At 38.4% G+C, this 19,102-nt stretch overlaps 1 protein-coding gene across 2 annotated transcripts in view; it reads left to right on the forward strand.

Moving 5' to 3' along the window:
- The first annotated feature begins 5,414 nt into the window (after positions 1–5,414).
- Positions 5,415–19,102, forward strand: part of slc38a3a (solute carrier family 38 member 3a) — a 61,003-nt gene continuing 47,315 nt past the window's right edge. Inside the window, exon 1 of one of the 2 annotated variants that reach the window (XM_065240984.1) lies at positions 5,415–5,578. The gene's annotated coding sequence lies outside the window, so the exon portion shown is untranslated. The remainder of the gene's footprint in view (positions 5,579–19,102) is intronic. The other variant, XM_065240986.2, reaches the window with a different exon arrangement.

Here is a 19,102-nt window from a genome sequence, read left to right on the forward strand (position 1 = left end):
GGTACCTCAAAGGCACACATTGGTACTTTAGAAGGGCGCCCTGGGATCCCAAAGGCACACATTGGTACTTTAGAGGGACGCACTGGTACCTCAAAGGTACACACTGGTACTTTAGAGGAGCGCACTGGTACCTCAAAGGCACACATTGGTACTTTAGAAGGGCACCCTGAGACCTCAAAGGCACACATTGGTACTTTAGAGGGACGCACTGGTACCTCAAAGGTACAATATTAGGACCTTTTTAAAAGGTACCATCTCAGTTACCACTTTTGTATCTTTTATCTGATACTGTAGTGTGAGGACCAAACTCATGACCTTTTGCGCTGCTAACACAATGCTCTGTACAACTGAGCTACATGTACATTGTAATGCAAAAGCCATGTGGCAAGTACATTTTTATTACTACAATGAAAAGAATTGTCTACAAAATAGTAAACAATCTGATAACTTTCCCAAAATGCAGAAACCATGTGACCCCGCCAGTAAATCCAGGTTAATCTCCTTATCTTATTATGAGATTAGAAGCGTCAAAGTTTGATTTCAATCATTAATTTTATTCTTTGACATGACCTTACTCAGTCAGTATACAAGATACCAAGGCTATATCTTTACAGAATGTTCTTTAGATTATGTACTGTAGAATTTTTTTGTAAATAAAAAATTACTTAAACTGGGATTTCACCGACTGGATCATATATGACCACATAATCCTAATGCTTAAGATGTTACTGATTATAATAACTTGCATTGGGTTTAATGGCATTGTTTCATAGATGAGCAAGAGATTATGCAAATGTTCCAAGATACGATTATTATACATTGTATCAACAGTTTTCTGAGAAATATGCCTATTTTTCTCTCCAGAACAATGTGTGCAAAAAGACCCTGCTCCTATCATATCCCCATCGGGGCGGGCTGTAAAAACTGACCTTGATTGAGTTTGATTATGATGGTTTATTATCTGTGCTGGGATCAATTCTCATCATTACAAAAGCTGGTCCAGGCCATAGTAATGACGTTACTGGACACTCCCATTTTTTCCTCAAGCATTAGAGCGCCACATTTGAAGGTTATATCACATAACAACAGTCAGGCTGCTGAATAACAGAAATGAAATTTACATAACAGATTGGAATTTGCATGAGCACACAGGGGCGCTGCTTAGGATTTTGGGCCCCATGAAAAGAATCTTGACAGGGCCCCCAACACAGATGAGACTTTTTTCATATTAATTTACATAAAATCATGCGCTTTTATGGTATTTTGACCACCATTGGGGTGAGAAAATTTTACTTGAATTAAGTGTTAAAGAAAAAAGAAAACTTATTTCACAATTTTTTTCTCACCCCATGGGCAGATAATTTTGCTTGTTTTAAGGACAATTTCACTTAAATTGTATATTAATTTGTCTCAAAACTAGACTAATTTACTTCTGTCATTTTGCTCATCAAGAAAAAGCATATTTAAGAATTTTTAGTTATTTCTACTGAAAACAAGACAAAAATACTAAGTAAGAAAGTCATTTTTTGCATGACGGAGCCTCGTACAAAGATGCCGACAACGGCTGCCTGTGAGGCAAAGCCGTGCACCCGCTGCACCCTGCTCTATCGAAACATGCTTACTTGTCGAAAAATGCTACCGTAGAGACCTGGGGCCTCGTGTACAAAGCGTGCGCGTAAGCACAGAAAAGTGCCATAGGCTACGATCTTTGTCACGGGCGGGCGGTCCACTAAAAATTTAGGCCTACTTACAAACCCACCTTTTCTTGTGAAAAATTGGTGTCGACCCTTTGCCTCTTTCACTTCTCTTATTTTTTTCTCTTTCCGTTTTTGACTTCCAGATGTTTGAGGCATTTTCACTTTCTCGTCAGTCAAGTTGATATTCTGACTATAAGTGAAGTCAAGCTGTGTTGCCTGGATTATACAATTTGGGCGGACTGAACCATTTTATGATAATTGAGAGGGGGGAAAGGGGCCCACGGACGTTTGTGTTTCCTAAACAAATAAATTTTTTTGATACCAGGAAACAGCAAATAGGATAATTTAAAGTTAATAATTTTTACTATTAAAAATTTTTTAGCACCACAATTTTGGGGGCTTCTCTGGGCCCCCTCTTACTCGTGGGCCTCTTACTCGTGGGCCCCGAGAATCGTCATTGTTTACCCCCCCTTTACAGCACCCCTGTGAGCACAGTAAGTGTTGTGGGCAGGATACAAGGCCTACTTGTGTCAAAATTAATTATGTCACCCTGTCAAGAAGCAACCATTTTAAACAAGCAGAAAACAAAAATACAGATTAAAAACATGAGAAGTAGTGCTAGTTCTCTCCATTATATACACGGCTCTGTGTTTATATTTTGACATTGTTTTCTTTCATCTACAATCAAACAAAAGATGTTAGTAAACTGAAGCATGTTCATGAAATACTTTCAAGAATTATTTATTGTTTGGATACAAAGGGACAGAATTGTAAGATTTCTAAGACAAGAACACCAAAAATAACTTTAATCCTTTGTTTTTACTTCATGCTAGAAATTCCATTGGAGTTTTCATTTCTGTTAAGGCTGATTATGAATTCCCATACAGTAATTCCTAGAAGTGAGGAGGTTGTAAAGGATATCAGTATCTTTGGGATCATGATGTACAGAGGTACACGGAGGCCCCTTTAACTTTCCCCTAAAGGCAGTCCAAAGATCCTCACTGCTGTGCTACATGCGTGACATGAACACAGCTGTACCGACGCACCTGGGACTAGTACAGCAGGGCTCAGTGGTTGGGGATATGCCTTTGCCTTTAAAATCCAGCTCCCCATAGACACGACACTGTGTGAAATCTACACTCAATATTAAACCCGTCTTTGAAGTCATTGAATTGTTGAGGCTTTATAGTTATTGTATATGTGGCCACATGCCGGATATATGATTAGGGTCTAACATTTCCTTCATAAATCGGGCCATACATTACATTGCACGCATGCCGTCGCCTCTTCTCTCTCAGTCCTTTTAAAATGTTCATGTTTTGACCTCACACACATTTAGATTTATGCATTTGCAGGTGATTTTATACAAAGCGACTTACAGTGCATTCCAGCTTTATCTATATGTGATTATTTCAGTAATAAAAGGGTGATTAAAGTATGTGTACCTTGAATGCCATTTTGGGAAGGGAAAGCCACACTTCCCACTACAACCTGGAATTTGTCAGGACCTGCTTACAATGCAGCTCAATTTCTGGTATGCTTAAAGGGATAGTTCACCCAAAAATGAAAATTCTGTCATCATTTACTCAATCTCAAACCCGCATAAAATATTTTTTCTGATGAACACAAATGAAGATATTTTGAGAAATGTTTGTAACCAAACCGTTTGTGGACCCCATTCACTTCCATAGTTGGAAAAAAGAATACTATGGAAGTAAATGGGGTTTACGAAAGGTTTGTTAAGGGTGATTAAAAATAGAGCTTGTGCACCTTGAATGCCATTTTGGGCAGGGGAAGCCACACTTCCCACTACAATCTGGAATTTGTCAGGAGCTGCTTACAATGCAGCTCAATTGCTGGTACGCTTAAAGGAATAGTTCACCAAAAAATGAAAATTCTGTCATCATTTACTCAATCTCAAACCCGTATAAATTTCTTTTTTTCTGATAAACACAAAGGAAGATATTTTGAGAAATGTTTGTAACCAAACCGTTCGTGCACCCCATTCACTTCCATAGTTGGAAAAAAGAATACTATGGAAGAAAATGGGGTTTGCGAATGGTTTGTTGAGGGTGATAGAGCTTGTGAACCTTGAATGCCATTTTGGGAAGGGGAAGCCTCACTTCCCACTACAATCTGGAATTTGTCAGGAGCTGCTTACCATGCATTCAACTGCTGATACGCTTAAAGGGATAGTGCACCCTCAAATATTTTAATTCTGTCAGTATTTACTCACTCTCAAACTCGCATAAATTTCTTTTTTTTCTGATGAACACAAAGGAAGATATTTTAAGGAAGTGTTTGTAACCAAATCGGACGTGGACCCCATTCACTTCCATAGTTGGAAAAAAGAATACTATGGAAGTAAATGGGGTTTGCGAATGGTTTGTTAAGGGTGATTAAAAGTAGAGCTTGTGTACCTTGAATGCCATTTTGGGGAAGGGGAAGCCACACTTCCCACTACAATCTGGAATTTGTCAGGAGCTGCTTACATGCAGTTCAACTGCTGGTACGCTTAAAGGGATAGTTCACCCAAAAATGAAAATTCTGTCATCATTTACTCTCATGTTGTTACAAACACGCATTATTTTATTTTTTCTGATAAATAAGAAAGGAAGATATTTTAAGGAAGTGTTTGTAACCAAATCGGACGTGGACCCCATTCACTTGTAAATGGGGTCCACGATTGGTTTGGTTACAAACATTTCTCAAAATATCATCCTTTGTGTTAATCAGAAAAAAGAAATTTATGTGGGTTTGTAACAACATGAGAGTGAGTAAATAATAACAGAATTTTCATTTTTGGGTGAACTATCCCTTTAATGATCTCTGCATGGATCCAAATTATTTCCCTTCATAGCAGGGAAGATCAATAAAAAAATTGTTGCATTTCTAAAAATTCACAGAAATATTCTTAAAAGTATACCAGTAAAAGTGTGCAGAATGCAATGTGCAAAGATATCAAAATAAACTACATTATAATTTCCTTGAATATTAAACTGGTATTTTATTTATGTCTTATTAGAATATAGTGAATTAATACATTTGTTGAACACGTTCACGGATTAAAAGTATTATTAGCCTATAACATGTGAGATTCATAGCATAACTCCAAAGGACTTGATTTTTGTGTAAGCAGGTCGCTGCGTGCGTCCGCGTGCAACATGCTGCTTCCCACGCAGCCCCGTGAATAAATGTCTCGTATGCCTACATTAATCTACAAAGATAATCAAATATATCGCGTTCAAGTAATTCACACATGGGGCTCTATTATTTCAATGTAGTTATTAATAGCCTATTTAAAAGAAACCTATTGATCACATTAAAATACATGCAGACGTAATATTTAATCAATTTATAATGCTTTGCACCCCAGTAGTCATAAATTCATGAATGCAAATATTTATACTGCTTAAAGTAATATAATGTCATTAAAATATTAATATATGATGCACACAGTTGTGTTATTGAATAAACATCTGAGAGTGCGATGCACGGTTCAATAATTTCTCTCGAGCGCAACCCAACGCTCCATCATAGGTGCGCGTTCGCGGCTTGACGTCGGTTCCCTTTAGACACGGTCAGCCAATCAAATGTGAGCGGCGAGATGTATATGACGTATTTCTGTAAAGTGATTTGATTGGTCACTCCTCGGTCTAGACAATCGGAGGCGGGGAAACTGAAGCGTAGCGCAGCCCACAACCGTCAAAAACGACCAGCGGGGACCAAGTGAATGAGAATAACGGCGGCAATTTATAGAGGACGGTTCACGGATCCCCATCGTCAGGTTTCTATTTGTTATTTAATACGTGTTCACAAACTTCACGAAATAAGCAGAGAGAGCATCATTTGGAGAACATTTCTCACTGAACATCTATTCGGTAAGACTGACTGGTTTTTAATATTGAAATGTTAGTCAGTTGTGATGTAAAACCTCTTAGTCTTTAAACTAAAGGTGTATATATTCTTATACCCTAAATGACAGCTATAAAACTGTATACTTTGTTAATTATGACAGAAATAATTCACGTTTATTATACTGTAACGTTATTTTCTGTATTTTTTCATTTACACGTTGGTTAATAGCTAGGCTTATCAGACTAGTCGTGTTTACATACTTTCTTTCGATAACAGCAGAAAGTTTCCTTACGTTACGTTTAACGACAGTGTCTAAAATCCTGGTGTGGTGGCTATCCAGACAGCATTTTAGGGGATAAGGGGATCGTGCAGCTTTTCAGGGCATGATAAGCGCGTGCAGATGGAAAATTTGTAGTCGGCTGATTGTGTGTTTGCGCGCACGTGTGTGAGACGCGCACGCGCCTGCAGGTGTGATGGGCGAAAACGTTGCACGTGCCTCTGATGCCCCAGATGCTGTCCAAGTAGCCCACTCAGTTTTAAGTCACACAGCCAATGTCAAATGATATTTATACGAATACACGCGTGTATAGAGTCCCAGTCATGTGAACAGAGCCTTGTAAATGTTTCTGTAATGTTGATAAAATGTAACATTATAAATTTGCCTTTATAAAGGAAATATAGAGTGGAAGATAGCTTAGAAACATTTTTTTTTAATAAATAAATAAATGACACCGACAGATCAGACCAATGACTCTGGGTTGCCCTATGGAGGAATTTATGGATAGAGATTCCATTGCAATAAAGCTGAAACACCACTTGGCTGCTAGACTTGATGTAAAGGTTTGCACGTGACAGCATAAATAACAGGTCACTGGTGTTCAAAAGGGGTATGAATGGACAGGAGTCACTTGTGCTTCTCTGTGCACCTGTGCCTTTGTGTAGCATCAGCCTAAAGCTCTTAGGTAACAGACGGGACTTTGCAGAAGTGACCTAGGTGAAGCAGAAATGGATTGAAAGGGTTGTTGTCTGCCTTAGTGTAGTGTGTTTGCACTTAAGAGCGCGTCTGGTGGTTGATAGGGTAAATTAAGGCTCAGAAGGCACTGTGCTTAAGCCAGTGATTATGTGGAGAAGAGTGGAGGCATGATTTCGTTCTCTCTTGCTTTTTCTTCAGGTTTATCCATCCACAGGGGGTGGTTGAAAAGCATGATAATCATGTCTTGACTTCAAAAGAATTGATTTCCCCCAATTCTGTCTTTTCAGATCCACCTCTTATTAGATGTCTCAGGGTTGTTCATGTTCAGACAGAATAAATCTTGTTTCTCAGCTGTCTAGAGCAGGGTTTTACTTTAATAGACCCTAAATAAAATAAACTCAAAATCTTTATTTTTCCCAATAACACCTTTATAATTTCTTAAGCAAAATATAATGTTTAAAACATCATTAGTTACAAAATTCTACTGTTTGTTTTGTATATCTTCAACCATCAGGGACCCTGCAGGTGAATCCACAGGGGTCCATGGCCCCTTGGTTGAAACCCTTAGGTCTTGAGTAATATCACTGGTCAAGATATGAATATATTTGGTCAATTCTTACTCTTTTTTTTTTTTTTTAACATTTCGAAAACAACCAGAACATACCCTTAGGACATTAAACCACCTAATAAAGGTCAGAAATATTTTAAAGGCGGCTCAGCAGGAAAAGCTTCAACAAAGGGTATTTATGTATTGTTAAGGGATTGTAATCTTGCGACATTTTGGGATAGCTCTTTTATGTTAATGTAGAATTTAATTTTGATGTGACCTGGAGTCACAAATTTATAATAATTATTAGAAGTGGTACATTCGGACATACAGCTTTGACTTTAAATTAGATTTCATGCAGTTGTTATTTTACTTGCTTATGAATGAAAAGCAAACATTAATTATTTGCACTAGTTTAAATATGCACAAAAATATTGCAAATTCAATATTGCAGAAGAGTTAGGATCTGATTAAAAGGCATGCTTGAATCAAGTTGGTGGTGATTAAAGACAGATTAGTCTGTTATACATGAATGAGATGATATTTGTTTGAGATTTTTATTTGTTGAATAGAAATGTGTCTGCCTGAAACATTGTTCGTGCAAACACACACAAAGTTGTATTCACAAATTACATAATCTTGAGTAATGGAAAAGTCTAGATTCCAGTTCAAATTAATTTATGAGTGCTGCTCCTGTAATTACTGAATAGAATAAGATGAGAGAAAGAGAGAAAGAGGAGATTAATCACAGATAAAGTACTGCTGTTAACACTGATCCTATTTAAACCACTAGATGTGTTCAGATGTGTCGGATGTCAGTAGGGTAAAGCGTGTGTCTTTCTTGAAAACACAGACATCTGTTACTGTGTAGTGTAAAAGTACTTGTATGAAGTCTCGGGGTATACAGATATTTATGTGTTCACACTTTTTATTCAAAATTTCCTTGCAATTGAAATGTACTCTTATCTCAGGTTTGAGGTAATCACATGTGAATTATTTGCTGGACAGAGCTTGTAGATCAATTTCATCACTTTTATGCTTTTTTTTTGGAGTTGAGCCATGTTGGCTGGTTGAGGATGTCAACACATTTGTACTTACAGCATGATACAGATATTACAGGAAAATTAGATTTTCCTGATCTGCTAAATGTGAATCAATTGGCTTTGTTTAAACCAGCTGGTATGTAAGGAGAGATTTGGCAGGAAATCACATACAGTACAAATGCAATTCAAAGGTTTATACAGTAATGGTTTTTAAATCACAGTGGATTGAGTTTCTTACACTAAGAATGTTGCCGTAGGGTTTAATTCACTTTAAACTAATTTGATAAATGATTTAATTGAATTGTGCTTCACTAGCTATGTTTCCATCCACCTATTTTTATGCACATTTTGGAGTATCATATTAAAAAAGCTGGATGGAAATGCCAGGATGTGCATAGTTTTTAAAAATGTGCATAAAAATAGATGGATGGAAACATAGCTAGTGAAGCACAATTCAATTAAATCATTTATCAAATTATAGTTTACACACATTTTTTTTCGGATAAGAAATGTATCCGAAAAAAAATGTGTGTAAACTTTGATGGAAACACTTTAATAAATCCATATCATGTGCATCCAAAAAGTCAGGTGACTTTGCGTGTTGGATGGTATAACTGGACTAACCAGTTTACATAACTTATTGCACAGCATCTAAAATGAAGTTCTTAATCATCTTAATGGTTCGGTAATATTACTTTACAGGTATGTCTTACTTGACTGTCAACTCAAACAGCAGGAATTAGGGATGTCAATTTATGCAATTTCCGATATTCGATGATCGTTTAAATGAATGATCAATCAATCAAATAATCGTTAACTGTTATAGTGCAATAAGCCTTTAAAGGCGGGGTTCATGATCTCTGAAAGCCAATGTTGACATTTGAAATCACCTAAACAAAAACGCCCCTACCCCAATAGAATCTGGACCTTCTTTTGATAGACCTGCCCCACACATACGCAACCCAGGCAACGATGTCGGATGTCCCTTATAGCTGATTGGCTACAAGTGTTTTGTAGGGCTGGGTATCGATTCAGATGTTCCAGATCGATTCAATTTCGATTCACAAGCTATCAAATCGATTCGATTTCGATTCTCGATTCAATTTTCGATTCCGGTTCTTGGGTCGATTCAATTCAATGAATATAGATTTAATACAAATAATATATTAATAAAAAACAACAGTGAACATAAGTTTGCAAGTGGGTTATTAATAAAAAGAAATTAAAAGCCACAACACTATCATTGTCGTCTTGCTTGCGAAATCTAAAATGCTTCCATACCTCTGACTTTTTATTTGAAAGTGGCATCAACGTTGATGAAGCACCTAAAACCGCCATTTTAAGCACTGAATGAAAGAATGACAGGCTCCTTGGTAACATCGCGCAAGGCAAAAAAGAGGGTGACATCTAGGGAAGAAGACTAGTAATTTGTTTAACGTTAATCTTACGTTCAATGTTTGCAGAATAGATTCTGAATCGACCAAATAAAAATAAAAAAACCATTAATCGAAAAATCTATTTTTTTGCAGCCCTAGTGTTTTGACTCCCTTTTCCAAAGTGTCTTTCAAAAATCATGCACCTCGCCTTTAAGTGTGCATAAAAACGCCAGCTTCCTCATGCAAATTAAACTTTTTTTGTCTAAATAACATGCTAGTGGGATTGTAAAATGAATCAATGTAGTTGCCGTTTTGATAAAATCATCAATTTAAACAACGTATCTCATAATGAAATATAATGAGTAATAGACATAGTGTATAACTCCGACTGAGTATAGGGCCCTATGAAATCTGTTTTATTTTTTTTCCCAAATTCCATTTTATTTATTCTAAAATTCCATGTTTTCCATTTTATTATTCTCGAATTCCGTGTTTTCTGTTTTCATTTTTCTGGATTCTGGTTTTAATTCTCTTTAACACTACTTTATTCGCAAAATAATGCAATATTCCAATTATGCGCACAAGTTCAATACGCAACTTTTAACAATACGCATATTTTTTTTACATGTCTGCTGCACATCAATAAACCATTGTATCTCAAGACTCTCATGACCAGTAGTGTTATTGTTAAAAAGGAAATGAATGCCTTTTATGCTTTGTCTGAAGTTCTTGACTTTCATTGGGTGTCTCTTGATGATATTCTCTAAGCTTTGGCTTCTGATTGGTCACTTGGGTTTATCAGAGGAGTCGTCTGTATATACATTTGCCATCTGGTCATGCTGATGTCCTCTCACAATGTTATTCTATAACCCATGTGACAACAGAGGGTATCACTTTGTTCAGCTCACAAGATGGGCTAGCGTGAACACTGGCACAGAATGGTGTTTGATCGGCTGACCTGAACGAGCCACCCTTTTTTTCAATGACATGCCAACATGTGGAGGCTTCCCTTATCTGCAGACCGCCTGACCAACACAACACTGCCTCAGTGTTCTTCTCTACGCTCACTCCACAATCACTTCCTAACAGAGATACCAACCACGAAAATGGCTTTAGCTGGGTTTTTACAGCCAGGGTAACACATGTTTGAATACCTTTTTGGTTCCAGTGTATGATGAAAAGGTTAGAAACTGAGATTCACACATTGCATTACGGCTAGCAGCATTCTCACAGCGGTTTTGTGTTTGCTGGCAATTTATCATAGAGTTTGTGAGCTATAATGCAGTCAGGCTGCATAATTTAATGGCTGCTATATGTGTATCTCTATTATCCTGCCATGCTGTTCTCATTCCATCATCTTGTGGTATCACCATTCATGTGACAGCTTGCCAATACATCGCTTTTTCTTTCCCTACTTGTTTCTGTCATTGATTCATTAATTTTTTTATTTACTGCTAAGTAAAGCACTTATCGCTCATATTAGTCAGGCTTTTTAATCTGTCACTTCTCTTCTGGAGGAGACTTTGTTCTTCACACTCGATTATCATCCAAAATATTTTAACAATAAAGCCCTACAAGCTTACTGTTGTTCTTTCTTATCAGTTTTTGCACCTGCGATAGCTGTTAATGGATATTGTATACAAAGTGTGAAAAATGCTTAATGGCTACTGTAGATAAAGAGATACATTGTAAAACTATTTAATGGGATTTTATTATATTGTAAAAAACAATCTGTTCTTTTAACTCTGTTCCAAATGCTGTTAAAGGGAGAGTTCACCCAAAAATGAATATAATGTCTCACCCTCATGTTGTTCCAAACTCGTAAGACCTCCGTTTATCTTCGGAACACAGTTAAGATGTTGTATTTAGTCAGAGAGCTTGTTGACCCTTTATTGAAAGTCTGTGTACGGTATACCGTCCATGTCCAGAAAGGTAATAAAAACATCATCAAAGTAGTCCATGTGACATCAGTGGCTCAATTAAAATGTGTTGAGGCATCGAAAATACATTTTGGTCCAACAATAACAAAAATATGACATTGTTTAGCATTGTCTTCTCTCCCGCGTCTGTTGTGAAGCGCGTGCGCGAGACTAAAGTCACATGACTGCAGTGACGCTGATGACGTGTTATCCTCAGACATGTTTGAGAAGTTTTTTTTTCAAATTACAGCGTGTGTCTCCCTGAGACTGTAAACGAAGCACGTGCGAAAAAAAAACAGCTGGGGCGCACCAGATAACACGTCAACTGCGTCATCCGTCATCCGCGTCCCTGCAGTCACCTGACTTTAGTCTCGCGCATGCGCTTCACAAAAGACGCAGAAGAGAACAATGGTGAATAAAGTTTTAATTTTTTTTGGACCAAAATTTATTTTCGATGCTTCAACACATTCTAACTGACCCTCTGATGTCACATGGACTACTTTGATGATGTTTTTATTACCTTTCTGGACATGGACAGACAGTATACCGTACGTAGATTTTCAATGAAGGGTCATCAAGCTCTCGGACTAAATATTAAACATCTTAAACTGTGTTTAGAAAATGAACCGAGGTCTTACGAGTTTGGAATGACAAGAGGGTGAGTCATTAATGACATTATTTTCATTTTTTGGTGAACTATCCCTTTAAGCTTCTTTGCTGTCTACCTATGCATCCACCTTTAGTGGCAGCATCCTGACTACTGACACAAAATGTTGGGTTATTTTCAACCCACATTGGGTCAATGGTGACGTTTTCAAACCCCTATTTCTATCCACATCCTGGTTGTTTAAAATGCTTTTCAAAGCCTGTCATTTTTAACTAAGTGCAACTTCAGCATATATACTTAAACAAGATAATATCAACACAAAACATTTAGCTATTTATATTGTGACGATCTCTCCATAGCCAAATGTTGTCATGTCAGAATTCTCAGTAAAACAGGGCTAAATGGAAAAACAGGTCACCGTGCAGTTTTTAATGCACAAGTGACATATTAAACAATATGCACAAATAATACAATTCACTGCGTCTGCGCAACAGTTCTCATTGGAACAGTAAGAACATGTTCACATTTGTCCACAGCGAACAAATCATATTACTTCTGGAATAATGTATACATCTAGCTCGAGGGTGGGTGGGGGAGAAGAACCATACGTCTGAATGTTAAAACAAAAAAGGATTTTATTGCGAAAACACATGTAAAGAACTACACTACCCACAATGTATAAGTAAGAACCAATCACGATCATAACCGCATTTTTCTTATTGGATGAATTCTTTCAAGAAATAATTTCATTTTTTTATATTTGCCCACCAGTTTTCAGTCTTCATAGGTGTACAGGTGGTGTTTAAAGTTAATTGGAGTCATGGAGTAATGTTGCATAATTGACTTTTTGTTATTATACTGTAAATTTCCCTGGCTCTCACCATGACCATGATGTCTGTGTTTTGCTCGTGTGTGCATGTGTGTTAAATCCTTATTGTAGGTTTGTAGTGGTGTGTTTTACCTGGTGTGTGTGTGTGTGTGTTTTTACTCCACTACCTGTGGTGATCTCAGTGTGGCAACCTGAGCTGCCCTGACAGGATATGAAGCCTATAAATAAATCACATGTGCAGTGAGTCACTTTGCCACTAGACTGTAACAGTTTGGATGGGGAGTAAAGATGGGGAAAAAAAGAACAGGATTTAGAGGTTATGGTAAACCTCATCATAATATACAGTATGATCCATAGACCGAACCGCCTTCTCTGCTAAGCTTGAAGCATGATGTCACTGACACTTTCTCTCACAAATATAAAAATAAATTCATCACTTTTAGATGGGGCAGAGAAACCTTCACATACTGTAAGCCTTGTGCTGCCCGTGGCGTGCTTCACTCTCATTTACATCTCAGACAAATGTTAACTTCTAATTTAAATCTCTTAAAACTTGCTGTATTTTCAGCCATGACGTACTTACTTGCGTCTTGTTTATGCATTTACTCCCCACACAGCTGTCTGTTCTATCCACATGCAGTAACCTTGAAAGAACGTCTGCACCTCCCATTGTGATGCTCTACACCTCTTCACTTGTCAGATGACTGAGAATTCTGTGCTATTTTCGACAGCTGGTTTAATCCTGGGATTCACACACAGTGATACAATGTATAACCTGAAAGCACCAAATGCATAAATGTAAAAGATCATTTTAAAAGCTGGTGCCGATAAAAAGGGGGGGGGGTTCATTTTTTGCACAATTTTGGAGAAATTTGGTATTTGAAGTCTTTTAAAGGGCTCACAGCGTGAAAATCTGACTTTTTCCATGTTTAAGTGCTTTAATTGGGTCCCCAGTGCTTCTATAAACCTAGAAAATGTGAACTTTATTTTGGTAAGCCATTCTCTGCAAGCATGTGAAAAATTAGGTTATTCAGATTTCGTCTGTTTTGTGACGTAGTATGCAAGTCTAATTACAATAATATCTGCAATATACAACCAGAGCTCTGCCATTTAGTGCAGAGAGAGAAAAAATAAAAATAATTGACAGCACAATTGAGTTTCGCTTTCAACAAACCACCATCATGGCGATGAGTGTTTGCATTTCATCAGCTCATTTGAATTTAAAAGTACACACCCAATAATGACAAATTTTTGCTTGCACCTACATAGTGGCAATTTTAACATGTTAAAATACATTTTCTTTATAATACGTTTTGAGATAAAACTTCACATATGCACTCTGGGGATACCAAAGACTTATTTTACATCTTCAAAAAGTCTCATAATATGACCCATTTTAAGGAAGTCATGTCACTGCGGCACCATGTTTGCAACGCCCCCACTTTCAGATACTGCTCAAAGTCCCACCCCCAGGGGATGTCATTCTTTAGCGGTTGATAATTGGCCCCTTTTACTGGATGGCGAGACAAGAGCGGCCATATTGATTCCCCGGCAGCAGGTTTTGAAAGCAGGTGATGGTGATTTATTACTAATCTAGAAACCGGCTTTACTGACGAGATGCGTGTAACAATCGCATGTGATTTATTGTGCAGGTATACTTGTATATGGATTGTGGATTTCTGCTGTCGCCATATTGGCCGCACATCACTCGCGGATATCCGAAAATGGGTAAAGAGGCGGGACGTGGGTAAAGCTGAGGTGGCTGGTTGCTGAAACCACGTCCGCCTAGCTCGACTCTAGTGACAGCAGTGGCTGTTCAACCGTCACTCAAGCGGCCACGCCTAGGGCTGTCACAATGATTAAATAATTGTTTCATCGCGATTCTTTGACCTCACCGCGATGATTTCAGATCACCGCAATGATTGCACATCTCTCTAAAAAACACAAGGGGAGCTACAGAGCCTGTATAAACAAGAACGTTTCAGATTATTTTAAGTAGACGTTAATATTTATTCCCAGGTAAACCTTTCAAAAGATTTAATTTAAATAATCACAACAATATGTGAAAATTATTTCATAAACAAAGAAAAAATGTATGAGAATTAAATGTCAAAAATAAAAATAGGCAATTAATCGGATAATCGTCAAAGCCCTGAAACAGGCAATTAATCGCCATAATCGTCACAATTTATTAGACAATTAACCATCAGCCAAATTTCATAATCGTGACAGCCCTAGCCACGGAATTGGGAATCTATTGAGAATTGACTCCCTTTTGGAGCCAGCCTCTAGCGGCCAGTCAATGAATTGCAGTTTAAATCACTTCCATATTGGCTTTATCAGAGAGATCGGAAGGTCTCTCTTATTTCGAATCTGAATGACTTTGAAAGTCATTGAGCACATGAGCACATGTGAAAGTGAGTAACTTGTAGATCATTGCTGTCTCGACACACAAACTCTTTTAAACGATTCAGTCCGATTTGGTGTACTGATTCACTCTCACTGAAAAGAATGATTCGTTCACAAACCGTACATAGAAATGACTGTTTTGAAACTTATATGGTACTTAAATAACCCATAGACCTCAGTTATCATGAAAAAAGCCATGGAATTTCAGATTTGACAACATGGGAACTTTAAAGGACCTCAAATTCAGTGTGGAATAAATAAATTTGTACTACTGTACTAGTACTTCCTTTCTCTCTTTATCTCTCTCTCCCTCTCTCTCTCTCTCTCTCTCTCTCTCTCTCTCTCTCTCTCTCTCTCTCTCTCTCTCTTAATAATTAATTCAAATTATGAGCAAAGGTGAGCAAGTGTAATCCCCAACGTTCTCCAACACATACGCTACACTTGCTTCATAAACGAGTAAAACCCTGAACCGTTTCTTGAAAAATTGTGAATATGACAGAATACAAGAATATAATCTCGGATTATAATCCAGATGGAGAGGGCAGAGAGGAGAATGATCACATGCCATCTAACACTTCCAAATCCTTCATTAGTTAATAAAAGACCAGAGGCTTTTTACTGTGCAGTTATCCTAAATATTACAGTACAGGTTTAATGAAGTGTATAGCAGAGGTGCGTGAGTGACTGCCAGGTACACACAGATGCTATGACTGTACATAATGAAACAGCAGGGATCATTTAGCTGAGTCTTAGAAAAGCAGGATGCCAAATCACGTACACAACGCACGCACATGTGTAAGCCAACAAGCAAACATTCCCCTGCTATGTAAACCCCTGGATCAAGTGACGTCCCAGTGCAGCTCTGCCCACGTCACTGGTGCTGTGAAGTTGCATCAGCTGTCTCATTTCTCTTGCCAACATGTGAAAGAGACAGCTTTTATGCTCTCTGTCTATATCTGTTTCGGTCGGTAAGATCAATTCAGTTGGATAAGTAAATAAGAGTCTGCATTTTTTGGATACCGAGCTGATTTTACCCACTCTGTTTGCATAAGTGAGGTCTGGCTTACCCTGTCCCCACATTTACAAATGTTCCCAGGAGAGAGCCAATAGGTGTCTAGTATGCAGTAAGGCTGGTCATTTCCGGATGCTGAGCTGCAAGTAGAGAAAAAGTGCAGATGCGTCAAGTATAAACCATTTGAGAAAGAGGTAGTGAAAAACGCTCTGTGCAAAAATCTATTTGGAAGGACCGTTTTGATTTTGTGGTGTGCCTAGGGTTGCGCAATTAATCGTATTTCAATTTCGTTTTGTGTTATAATTCCAGCAGGTCATGAGCAGCTGTGCTCTCTCTTTTTCTCTCGCAAGTGCACGCGCTTTTGCATCTGTCCAAAGTCCAAACAAAAAAGTAGTAATCCTTATGTATTTGTATAGATTTGGGCATTTCAAGCAAGCTGAGGCAAACTATCCAATCAGTTGCACCTTGGCACCTCTCTATCTCTCTCTCTGTCCCGCATCTGTTAGAAGTCAGATCACTAGGTAGTAATCTTAAATTATGTGCATTTCAAGCGAGTATAAGATAAACAATCCCTCGTGTTTAAAATATGAATCGGGTTCCGCTGGACCAATGTGTTTAAAAGGCATCTCTGAAGGCGTCACTGCTTGACATGTGTAGCCTTCTGCAACAACACTAAACAAATGCATTGAATTGTGTATGCGCATGCATGTTTTTACAGTCATTAAGTAATCGTTTTAAATAATCAATTTGAATCAAAAATGATTTTTCCCAAAATATTCGGGATTATTATTTTTTCCATAATCGAGCAGCCCTGGGCGGGCCGTCACAAATGAATGAATTTTTAGGAATCACTGGCATCTACATTGGGAGAGGAGACACAAGCCATCTACAGATCCAAACATAATTAAGGTTAAAGGAAAGCACCGACTTTTTGGGACTTTAGCTTATTCCTGCTTAGCGTATCCCCCAGAGTTAGATAAGTCCACACCTTCATCTCTGTGCGTCCCGTAACTCTGTCTGACGCACCCACCGCTAGCCTAGCTTAGCACAGAGACTGAAACTAAATGGCTCCAGCTAGCATACTGTTCCCAATGAGTGACAAAATAACGACAACGGTTTACATACTGGGAACTATATTCTCAGAAGGCGGAGCACTGCTACTGGGGCGGAGTGATTTGCTTGCAGCACCGGAGAAGCCCCGTGGTGAGGAGCAGAGAGTTCATGCAAGTGTTGCGCTAATCACTCTGCCCAAGTAGCAGTGCTTCGCCTTCTGAGAAAATAGTTCCCAGTATGTATACGGTTAAAAGATGGGGTGTCTCATATGACCTTGTTATTTGTACACAATGTGACTATACAAATCACAACATATATAAATAGGAAAATGTTGGTGCTATTTTGTCACTTATTGGGAGCAGTATGCTAGCTGGAGCCATATACTTTCAGTCTTTGTGCTAAGATAGGCTAGCAGTGTGTGCGTCAGACAGAGGTACGGTACGCAAGGAGATGAAAAAGTTATGTATGGACTTATCTAATGGGGCATATGATGAATAAGCTCCCAAAAAGTCAGCTGGTTCCTTTAAGCTTGTTTGAACAGGACCAGTAACCAACCACCTAAAACAACCTAGCAACCATATGGGACAACCTTAGCAATTCACATCAACCCTTACATGATGACATTGAGTTTTGCTAGCCACATTTCCGAAAATGTAAAAATGTAGTGTAAATCCCAGTTAATCTTAATCTCTCTCTCTCGCGCTCTCTCTCTCCCTCTCTCTCTCTCTCTCTCTCTCTCTCTCATTCTACAGTATATCTCTTGCTGAAATCCAGTCTATGACGTTGAATTCTGTGACAGAGAGGGATGAATCAGGCTTAATAACAGTTATTTATAGGGACTTTAAACACATTCGTAGGCTGGTTTTAATGAACATTGATTTACCATTGCAGCTCTTCTAATAAGTGGCTTTCACCAAAACAGTAGGCAAAATCAGCTGCTGACTTATTATGCCGCAACGATTGTCATGCTCTGTACATGTGACTGCTTTAGGTCATGCAGAATAATACGATATATACAGATTAGCATCTCCTGGCCTTCTTTGAGAGAAATAGTTACGTCAGTAGGGAAGTGCTGGTATGAATTGTAGTGCAGTATTGAAATTTTGGTTTAACTAGAAAAATACTATGTGGAGGTAATCTGTGAATAAACTTTTCATTATTCAAGAGACTTACACTATGACCCAGTTGGCAGAAAACTATCACTTGAGCTGCCAGACATCAGCGAAGAATGAAAACAAATTCTGTGTTTTTGCTTAAAGTCATCTGTTTCGGCTTTTATGCATTAGTATATGCAACAGCAGTGTTGTCGTTGACACCATTGGCTCCGCCCAATTCCACCAGCCAACCCCGTGCAACCATCTCTTTGTTATGCGCAGACTACTGTCTGTCTGGTTAGCGAAATACATCAATGACGGAGTGGTTCTCCATTTAGCTTTTTGGCTATAGCATTCCTTTTGGCTATAGGTCTGCTTCCATTTTATGAGCCTGTCCTAAATTTAAGGTTCACTGTTTTTTCAATTAGGTCCCGATGAATTACCTTTTCAGCCCTTCGAGTGCCCCGGCGAGTTTGAGGCCCCACTGGTATAATGACGCTTGGCACAATCACCCTTCTGTTTCTCCAGTCCTGTTCCCAGGAAACCACACAGCATGCACAATTGCGTACCATGCTTTGCTGCCCAACCGCATTTCTCTGGCCGTAGCTGTGCAGCAATCCGAGTAACGTGGCAGATCGCTGGCTGGACGCGGCCCGAACAGACTGTTCAGAGTTTATCTTCCCAG

The sequence above is a fragment of the Paramisgurnus dabryanus genome, chromosome 14 (assembly GCF_030506205.2).
Source record: "Paramisgurnus dabryanus chromosome 14, PD_genome_1.1, whole genome shotgun sequence".
NCBI classification, from domain to species: Eukaryota; Metazoa; Chordata; class Actinopteri; order Cypriniformes; family Cobitidae; genus Paramisgurnus; species Paramisgurnus dabryanus.